We start from the raw sequence: 9,912 nt of genomic DNA, 5'->3' as shown, positions 1-9,912 counted from the left end.
TAGCCAAGAGCTCATTTAATATAACTTTTTAGCGAAGAAATACTGACTGGTATTAAAGGTACAAACTGCCAGCTGAGAAGAGGAAATAAAGGGCTTGTTTTTCTTTTAGCTTGTGGTCTGCGTGTGGTTTCAAAGTGCTATAAGGTCAATGAATGTCTTGTCTGGTTCTTAAGATGTAGTAAGAAATGACGATTATGAGTAAGATTAGGAGCAATAAACAACAAGAGTAATAACTAGTAATAATTTTTTTTTTCATTCATTGCCAGACACCATGTTTCCCAAACGGGGTGGCCAAGGGCTTAGAGTTAATTGTTTTACAGGGAGGGGCACTAATCCTCCACTAACCCCACATGACGTAGGGATGCCAACAGCATCTGGTGTTCCCAGGCGGTCACCCATCCAAGTACTAACCAGACCCAACGTTGCTTAACTTCGCTGATCGAACGGGAAGCGGTGTACTCAACGTGGTATGGCCGTTGGCACTAATAATAATAATAGTAATAGTAATGATAATGATAATAATAATAATACAGCAACAATAATAATAATAATAATTAATAATAATGATAATAATGAAGAAGAAGAAGAAGGAGAGAGAAAAAAGAGGTAAAAGAGTAAAGTAAGAGAAAAAAACTAAGAGCAGTGGAAGTAGGAAGTAAAACAGACGAGGAGGTGAAAGAAAGGAGGGAGTGAAGAGAAGAAGAGAAAGAGAGGAGAGAGAAGTGGAGGAGAAGAGCGAGAAGGAAAAAATGGAACTGAAGGAAAACTCAAAACTGGCAAGAAAGAAGGAACAAAAGAACGAAGGAAAGTGGAAGGACAGAAAGAACGAATGAAAGATTAGAATAAAAAGAAGGAAAACCACCTGTAATTAGAACTCTACTTTATTTTCCTCTGTACCACAGTTACGTAAAGTCCCTTTGTTGTTTAACTTTTCCCAGGCGAGACTAGGGACTGTGGAGGAGCGATGATGATGATGATAATGATGATGAAAGGAAGTTGTGAAAACCCTCTATGCTAATGTTGCACTAGACGAAGGTGTGTGTGTGTGTGTGTGTGTGTGTGTGTGTGTGTGTGTGTGTGTGTGTGTGTGTGTGTGTGAGAGAGAGAGAGGGAGAGATTGACGTGTTGTTAACCTTTTCGCAACAGTTCAGTCTTTCCTGATAGCTGTAAGACAGTCTGACGGTAGCAAGAGTAAAACAAAAAATCCTTGTGCTGTGCTCATGAAGGGGTTGACTGAGGTTTTTTGCTCTGCAGTTCACAGGGATGCTGTTCCTGATTCGCATAAATCCGTCCAGCGGTGGCCAGACTAAAATGAAAAAAAAAAAAGATTCTCGGGCTGAATGGGTTAACATCTAGTGTCTTAGGCCGTATTCTCGTGGGCTTGGAAGGCTCACTAGCACTTCTTCCACATGCCAGTTTAACCCCTTCAGTCCGGTGACGTGTTTTTATTCTTGCTATCTATAGACAATTTTATTCTGCACAGGAAAGATGTCTTGTAGTGAAGGGAATTAATTTGAGGTACAGGTAACCCCTCCATTTCGAAGGGTATCTCCAGAGCCAAATATCATCTGAATATAGTAGGAAGGAAACGGATAGGTACAGTTGCCGTCAAAGTCCTGTCGCCTCTCCTGATTTTCTCTCCACGGACTGAAAAATTAGTGTGATGAATCCGCGGTAACTGATCTCCAACTAAATAAATTCATCAGTGTCCGTTGCTGCAGATTCACAATAATTTTCAAAGTCCATGGTGAGAGATTCAAGAGAGGGAGCAGGACTTTTGATGCTGATTGCACAACACTATACGTCACCAGAGAGAAGGAATTGTGCTATGATACATTATTATTCTCTTCACTACGAGAAGCCTCCCCAAAGCTAAGTGAAGGAAAAAAAACAAACAAAAACACAATAAATATTAATCGGATAACTATGCCTATTTTGTGCAGAGTGTAGTTTCGCTTCGCTCCGTCAATATTCACTCTCTCATGCCAACCTCTCTAGGTAACTCCACGCAACAAAGCATTTAAGTCGTGTGTTTGTTAGCCTGAGAAATCTCTGTGTATTGATTTCTGTGTGTGTTTGTTTTACAGTGTCATTATAATGTTCATTAGTTTGACATTTGTGCTTTCGTTGGCAGCTGCTACATTCATTAGTAGAAATGATGATGGTCGCTAGAGAAACGAATGCGTGTTCATTAGAGAGGTGATAAACACGTTCATTAGAGCCAAGACAGTACGCTTGTTAGGGTAAGGTACGCTACAACAGTTAGGGTGGGAAAGGAGGTCCGGATGATGATGATGTACTGATGATAATAATAATAATAATAATAATAATAATCATCATCATCATCATAATTATCATCATCGTCATCATCATTACCACGATCTTTATCATCATTATCAGCATTATGAACATCAGCATCATAATAATAACCCTATTTTCCACTGATAGAAGACAAAGCAAAAAGTCTAGAAATAGTTCTGACGACATAAACGCAATTCATTCACGATAACAATATGACAATCAGCTCATTAATTATAATGAAAAAACTCGCCTTACGTAATTCTCCATGTTTTATGCTGTACCAGTGGAAAAATACGTCATTATAGATTTTTGAAAAGTACATTTGAAAACAATAATTCTTAATTAGAAATGTTTTTGTGCGTTGGCAGGTACAGAAAAAAAAAAAATCCTTTCCCGCTGTTTTGCAAATTACATCCATGAAAAAGGTTGATAAATTTACAGAGAATAATTCCGTTTAGCAGGAAAAGCTGGAAGCATGACAAAGCACGAATGAATCTACAGCTAGAGTTGGTTACTTTTTCGCTACACTCCACTTATTGGATGTAAAAACTGATAACTGAATCAGCAAACTGCGATAAGAAATGTGTATGGAGGTAATGGACTGGGAGGTTTAAAAGGATTATCCTCTTCTTTATTTCCTTCATTCTTTCCTTTTCCTTCAGCCCACGGGTGACTCTACACTGAGTAACAAGCCAAATGGTTCCTGTACACCATTAAACCATTTACTACGCTGGGTGGTAACCATATAACCAAATTATGGCGCCTGGTGATTTAGAGGGTAATTTAGGCGCTCCAATCGGATTGAGCCTATGTAGGTTTATATCCAAAGGGTGGTTGGGGTTTATTGCTCATGTAATGTCACTCAGGGATGAGAGACTGGTCACTCTCATCTTAAATGTCAGGACCAACTTGCCTAGCCCCGGGATCCTACGCTTCTCACAGGGCAACATAAGATTAGATGATGGATGGATTGATGGATTATTATTATTATTATTATTATTTTTATTATTATTATTATTATTATTATTATTATTATTATTATTATTATAATTATCATTATGAGCGATTGGTGAAAAAGATAACTAGATCTGATGTGAGAGGTGTAAGGCTGAGAGGGAGACCACGAATAGGATGGATGGACAGTGTGAAGAGAGCGCTGGATGCGAGAGGGATGTCTATTGAGCAAGGAAGAGTGGCTGTGCGTGACAGAAATAAATGGAGAGAAATTGTGAATGAATAAATGATGACGCAGCCCTGAGGGGATATTCTCCCGCATTTGGTCGGATTAGCTAGTCAGGTAGGGTGCGAGTAAGGCGATGGGTCTATTATGATGTGGCAGGGGTAAACCAGCTCTGCTGTCGGACCCTGCTGCGGATGTCACTGATTGCACTGCGCAGTTGACCCATGTGTGGTGTGGTGCGGTGAGGATCTGTCCCTTCTCCCGTTTAGGGCTCAGATGCGATTGACTGTGTTTGAATGGATGAATAAATGGGGAGTGTGTCGTCCTGTCTCGGCTACCTCCCTTTCCATGGGGGAAGCAGCCTAGGTATATAGATAGATTATTATTATTACAACAACAACAACAACAACAACAACAACAACAACAACTACTACTACTACTACTACTACTACTACTACTACCACACTACTACTATATAGTATTTTTGTTGTTGGTAATGGTGGTGTTATTATTTTCATCATTTGTCTACTTTTTCGTTTCACCAGATGACTCTCTCTCTCTCTCTCTCTCTCACACACACACACACACACACACACACACACACACACACACACACACACACACACACACACACACACACACACACACACACACACACACACACACCATCGACCACTGGCGGTGAGCATAGTGGTGGTCCCAGTATTAACTTTGCGAATGTGGTGGTGACCACTTTGTGGATGGCAAAGGTTGAGTCCCCAGATAAAGTATCCTTAATTAAACGCTTGATGAAACAGAGGCTGAGCGATACCTTTCCTTTCCCATTTTTTATTTTACCGTCATCATCATCATCATCATCATCACCTTAAAATGGGGTGTGTTAGGATGCAGTCACAAGAAAAGGAAAGTATGGCAGTCCTTAATGACATGGTCCAAACAGTCATTCACACACGATTGAAGTCCCCGGAATCCAGGTTCCACCTTACAAACCTAATAAACTGCTCAGATATATTTTATATATCTATAAAGTTATTATATTTCTGGTAATTCTGAGTAGCAAGAATCTCAAGATGACAGCGTGCTATTTTATTGTAACCCCATCGCTACGAGAGGTCTATATGTACTACCGTACGTTTCGTTTACTGCCAGACAATTAGTGAGACACAGAGAGACCTTTCACGGGAGAAAGAGTGATGGGACTAGCTTTAAGGCCATCACCACTTTACATTTCTCTTAAGATGAATAAAATCTGATATTAGCAAAATTAAAGAAAATGGCGTCATCGTGCTGAAAGGATTAAATCACTTCGCGGCGGCTATGATAAAAATGAAAAGGAGACACAGTCCTGGATGAGTCAATGACCCTGTAGAAACAAATATAGGGTGGCTCATATATTACACAATCCAATCCTCATGTGATGCGGGGACGTCTCAGTCAGCGTGACCAGTGTCGTCCCTGCGTTATATCATACTTCCCTCAACCTTTTTTTCATGCTCTATAGTGCCTTCTTTGTTGCATGCATTGATTACAAGGTTAATCAGTAATTCCAGGAAGCAGCCTAAATGTCTTCTTTCTTCACAAAATCGGAGTGGGTCGCCTTAACAACACAAAAGACTGGCGAGAGAAATATACGGTTACCTAAATGGAGAACAGTGCAATATTTCAAAGTCCTTCGTCCTGAGTTTCAGAGCTTAAAGTACAGCGGGAGTATTTTTTTTTTTTTTTAGCCTGATCACATCGTATTGGATTAGTGTAATGGAATTGGCAGAGATTTTAATGACGTGCTAATGGAAAGGGAGTGTAACGGATGGGATGGGATGGGAAGGGGATGTGATGGGAAGGGGAGTGATAGGTTGGGAAGAGGGGGTGATGGGATGGGAACTGATGGGGAGGGAGGTGATAGGATGGGAAGGAGTGATGAGATGGAAAGTGATGGGAAGGGAAGCGACGGATTGGACAGGGATGGGAAGGAGTGACAAGATGCGAAGTATGGGAAGGAGGAAGAATGAAGTGGGAAGGGAATGTGACGGGGATGCGAAACTGCAGCGATGGGGATGGGAAGGGGGAGTGATGGGATGGGATGGGAAAGGGGAGTGATGGGATGGGAAAGGGGAGTGATGGGATGGGAAGGGGGAATGCTGGGATGGGAAAGGGGAGTGATGGGATGGGAAGGGGGAATGCTGGGATGGGAGAGGGGAGTGATGGGATGGGAAGGGGGAATGATGGGATGGGAAAGGGGAATGATGGGATGGGAAGGGGGAATGATGGGGTGGGAAAGAGGAGTGATGGGATGGGAAACGGGAATGCTGGGATGGGAAAGGGGAATGATGGGATGGGAAAGGGGAGTGATGGAATGGGAAAAGGGAGTGATGAGATGGGAAGGGGGAATGATGAGATGGGAAAGGGGAGTGATGGGATGAAAAGGGGAGTAATGGGATAGGAATGGGAAGTGATAGAATGGGAAGGGGAGTGATGGGATGAAAAAGGGTGTAATGGAATGGGAAGGGGAAGCGATGGAATGAGAAGGGGGTGATGGGATGAGAAGGGGAAGTAGTGTGATGGGAAGGAGCTGTGAAGGATGGGAAGGGGTGGGATGGTTGGAGTGGGAAGGAAAAGTGATGAGGTAGGTAGATGGAGTGATTGAGTGGAAAAAGGATGTGATAGGATGAGGGAGGAAAGTGATGAGACTGGTAGGGAAAGTGATGGCGGAAGAGAGAGAGAGAGAGAGAGAGAGAGAGAGAGAGAGAGAGAGAGAGAGAAATGAAGGAAGTTGTCTTAGGAGAGAAACAGAGGAAGAGTGAGGAAAGGAGGAAGGTGTCCAGAAAGTGTAAAAGAGGAGTGAGGGAGGGGGAAAGGTGTCCAGGGAGAGAGAAAAAGAGGAGTGAGGAAAGGAGACAGGTGTCCGGAGAGAGAAAAGAGGAGTGAGGGAGGGAGGGTGTCCAGAGAGAGAAAAGAGGAGTGAGGGTGTCCAGAGAGAGAAACGGGAGGAGTTACAGAGGGAGAAAGGTGTCCAGAAAACGAAAATGAGGAGCGAGGGAGGAAAGGAGGCTTCCAGAGGGAAAATGAAGAGTGAAAGAGGGATGAAGCTATCCAGAGTGAGGAAACGAAGAGTGAGGAAGGGACCGAGGTCTGTCTATCTGTCTATTTATATATCTATCTGTCTGTTTGTATCTGTCTATCTATCTTTCTGTCTAATTGTCCATGTGTCAGGTGGTCACGGCTTTGATTGGGATCAACTGGGTCACAGTGTGATCAAGAGGTCATTGTAAAGTCAGAGAACTATATTAGAAGTCAAGAGGGCGCGATGAAGCCAACAGGGGTCAAACGGTCTAAGCGGGGTCAAGGATTCATATGAGGTTAAATATGAGGTGAAGGGGTCACGCAAGAATCTGATGGTCGTGTGAGATAAGAGGTCTTGAGAATATTTTAGTATTGGGGCCACGGCAGGGTCAAAGAGATGTCAAGTAGTCGATTAAGAGGTCATTATATAATCTAGGGGTCACAGTGGGGTCAAAGAGAGGTCAAACGGTCAAAATGGGGTCACGCAAGAAACAAGAGGTCACTGGTGGAGGTTAGGGGCCAAGTTTAGGTCAGGAGAAAAAGCGAGTGGTGTACCTGACGTTAAGGGGGAGTATTTCACGAGCGAGGCGTTTGGAGTGGTGGGACATCTCGGTCAGCGAAATTTCAGTGAGGTTTTAGGGGATGACTTTATCTGGGGTGGATTTCTGTCCATGTCTCTGCCTGTCATCTTGTTACGCTTCATTCATTTAGTATTCCTCCTCCTCCTCCTCCTCCTCCTCCTCTGTTTGTCTGTCAGTCTGTCTGTCTGTCTGTCTGTCTCTCTCTCTCTGTCTGTCTCTCTCTCTCTCTCTCCAGGCGTCACGTACTCAGACCCAGCGGAAAAATATTTTTTCGAGGCATATTATTGAGCATACGTTATTAATTACCTCTCACCTAATTATACCAGTATTTTTTTGCACCACCTTTATTTTTGTTCCTTACCACCTGATTGTTTTCCAGGCTTTCTTCTATAGTAAGTCTGTGTATAGTGTGTATGTTATTCTGTCAAGGTTACGAGTACATACGAGGCACTGAGAGGTATACTGAGGTTTGTGTAGAATGTGTAGACGATAGAAGGATTAAATGACTTCTTGTTTGTTTTTTTATATTGTCGATATTTTGAGACCCTCCCTCCTTTTTCAAAAAGAGTTTGGGGCTTTTTTAGATGTGGAAAAACTACTGAAGCAAATTGGTATGTCGGTAATGGTCGTTGACATAAGCCTTAAATAGCGAAGCGGAAGGAAAACCCTTATTTCTGACGGCTATTTGTGGGACGCATATTTTTACTAAACGTGACCAACCAGCATTCCATGTTACACATTGCAGCCAACAACAGTACGGGGGAGCAAAGCATGTTCTGTCTTCGTCGTGTGCTTCAGAAATTGTAAAAAACTTTAGGACTTGCCATCCCTCTAGCTATGTCAAGTTTCGCAACATGTCCCTGAAATTCACGCCTTTGCTTTCAGTCTTGTTCCTGGAAGGTTATGTTTACTGACTCGATTGTGTTTACTTGGTATTACAGATGCAGAGACGGTTCGTGGTACGAGGCGGAGTTACTTCCGACTTCTCTGCCGTTGCATTTGTCTGGTCAATGAGAGCGGTGGTTCAGGGTCCTTTCATGCCAGCTTTCAAGGCCTCAGGTTAGTTCATTTGGTGTATGCAGCTGTGTGCAAATGTGTTTTCGACTGTATTTATGATTTTTAGACTAAGTTTGTAATTGGCCGCTTTTGTGTTGAAGCATAAGTGTCAATAATTTAAACAAACACAAGATGACGGTGTATATGGTGCTTTCGTACTGAAAACTAATCAGGTTGGTACTCAGTCACCACAGTATGCCAAAATAACGTAAGCCAACAACAGTAAACGTTATTGAACCAGGCCAACTGATATGAATCTTACCAAAGTCTGATCTAACCAAATTAAGCCAAATTCAATTAAACAAAGCATAGTCCAACCGATCTAAGCCCATCCAAGGCACACCAAACCTAATTTAATCAAACTATGTGTACTGCGTGTGTGTGTGCGTGTGTGTGTGTGTGTGTGTGTGTGTGTGTGTTTCCCGGAGGAGGCAGTTATCATTATCTCTGCCCTTATCGCCGCAGCCCAGACAGTGTGAATGTTGAGGGGAGCAGGAGGTGAGAGATGGAAGGTGAGTGGGGAGAGTGAGAGGACAGAAGAGAGGGAGGATGGAGGAGAGGGATAACGAGAGAAACGAGGAGAGAATGGAGATGAGAGAGGACGAAGTATCTCAACTTTAGTCTACAGCATACTCTTTGAGAGGGGGAAGAAGGAAGGCCAGAGAGAGGTGAGGGGAAGAGAGGGAGAAGAAGGGAGAGGGAAAGGAACAGAGGGAGATGAGGTAAGGAGGGAGAAATGAAGAGGCGAGAATTGAGAGATAATGGGTGATGGGATAAAGTTGTTGGGGAGAGAATTAAGAGATGAAAGGAGAGGGGAAAGGGAGAGAGGTGGGGAGAGGACAGAGAGGTGCGGTGAAGAGAGAGTGGAGGCGTGGAATGGAGGTAGAGAAGGAGGCGGAGATAAGAGGAAAAGAGAGAGGAGTACAAAGAGAGGAGACAGAGAGGTAGGAAAGGAGAAAAAGATGAGGGATGGAAGAAAGTGAGGTGATGGATAGAAGGAGAAGGGTAGCGATTGGAAGTGAGAGAGGGAGGGAGGGTGAAGAGAGAGAGAGGTGAGGAGAAGAGAGGAAGTGGAAAAAGAAGAGAGAAATGGAGGAAAGGGAGGGAGGAGTAGGGAGAGAGAAGAGGAGGTATTAGAGGTTTAAGAAGGAGACGGGGACAGGAACTTAGGTGATGGAGAGGAAGAAGAAAGGCAAGAGCTATGGAGAGAGAAGGGGAGGGTCTGGAGGAGAGATGAGGCAGAGAAAGGAGAGAAAAGTGAGAAGAAGAAAGGTTAAAGAAAAGGAAAAGAGGACAGATGGGGAGATGGGGGTAAGGAGAGGAAAGGAAAAGATGAAGGAGAGAGAGAATGGGTAGGGAGAGAGAAGAGGGGAGGTAGGGAGATGAGTGAGAGATGGTGGGATGAGAGGGATGAGAAGGGAAAAGAAGGGAGGAGGCTAAAGAGAGAGGAGAGAGAAAGGAGAGAGAGGTAAGTGAAGGGAAGACAAAGGAAAGAGAGATGGGTAGGGAGAGAGAAGGTTAATGCAATAGCAATTCCAAAATAGGTAGGAAGGGTTTATAAGTTGCTGCAGATAATAATAATAATAATAATAATAATAATAATGACAGTAACGATGATGACGATCTAATAATAATAATAATAATAATAATAACAATAATAATAAAAGTAATGATGACGATGTAAGTAATAATAGTAATAATAATAATAAAAATAATAATAATAATAATAATAAC

General features: G+C 42.9%; 1 non-coding gene across 1 annotated transcript; it reads right to left on the bottom strand.

Annotated features, from left to right (window-relative positions):
• Nucleotides 1-362: 362 nt before the first annotated feature.
• Nucleotides 363-481, bottom strand: LOC145414280 (5S ribosomal RNA). Its single transcript, XR_013899838.1, has one exon. It is a non-coding gene; the product is annotated as a 5S ribosomal RNA (ribosomal RNA).
• Between the last annotated feature and the right edge of the window lie 9,431 nt (nucleotides 482-9,912).

Source organism: Coenobita brevimanus, chromosome 98, assembly GCF_032717465.1.
Source record: "Coenobita brevimanus isolate Jiangsu-jjx chromosome 98, ASM3271746v2, whole genome shotgun sequence".
In the NCBI taxonomy this organism is placed as follows: Eukaryota; Metazoa; Arthropoda; class Malacostraca; order Decapoda; family Coenobitidae; genus Coenobita; species Coenobita brevimanus.
The sequence above is the reverse complement of the archived record's forward strand: the minus strand, read 5'-3'. Positions and strand labels throughout refer to the sequence as shown.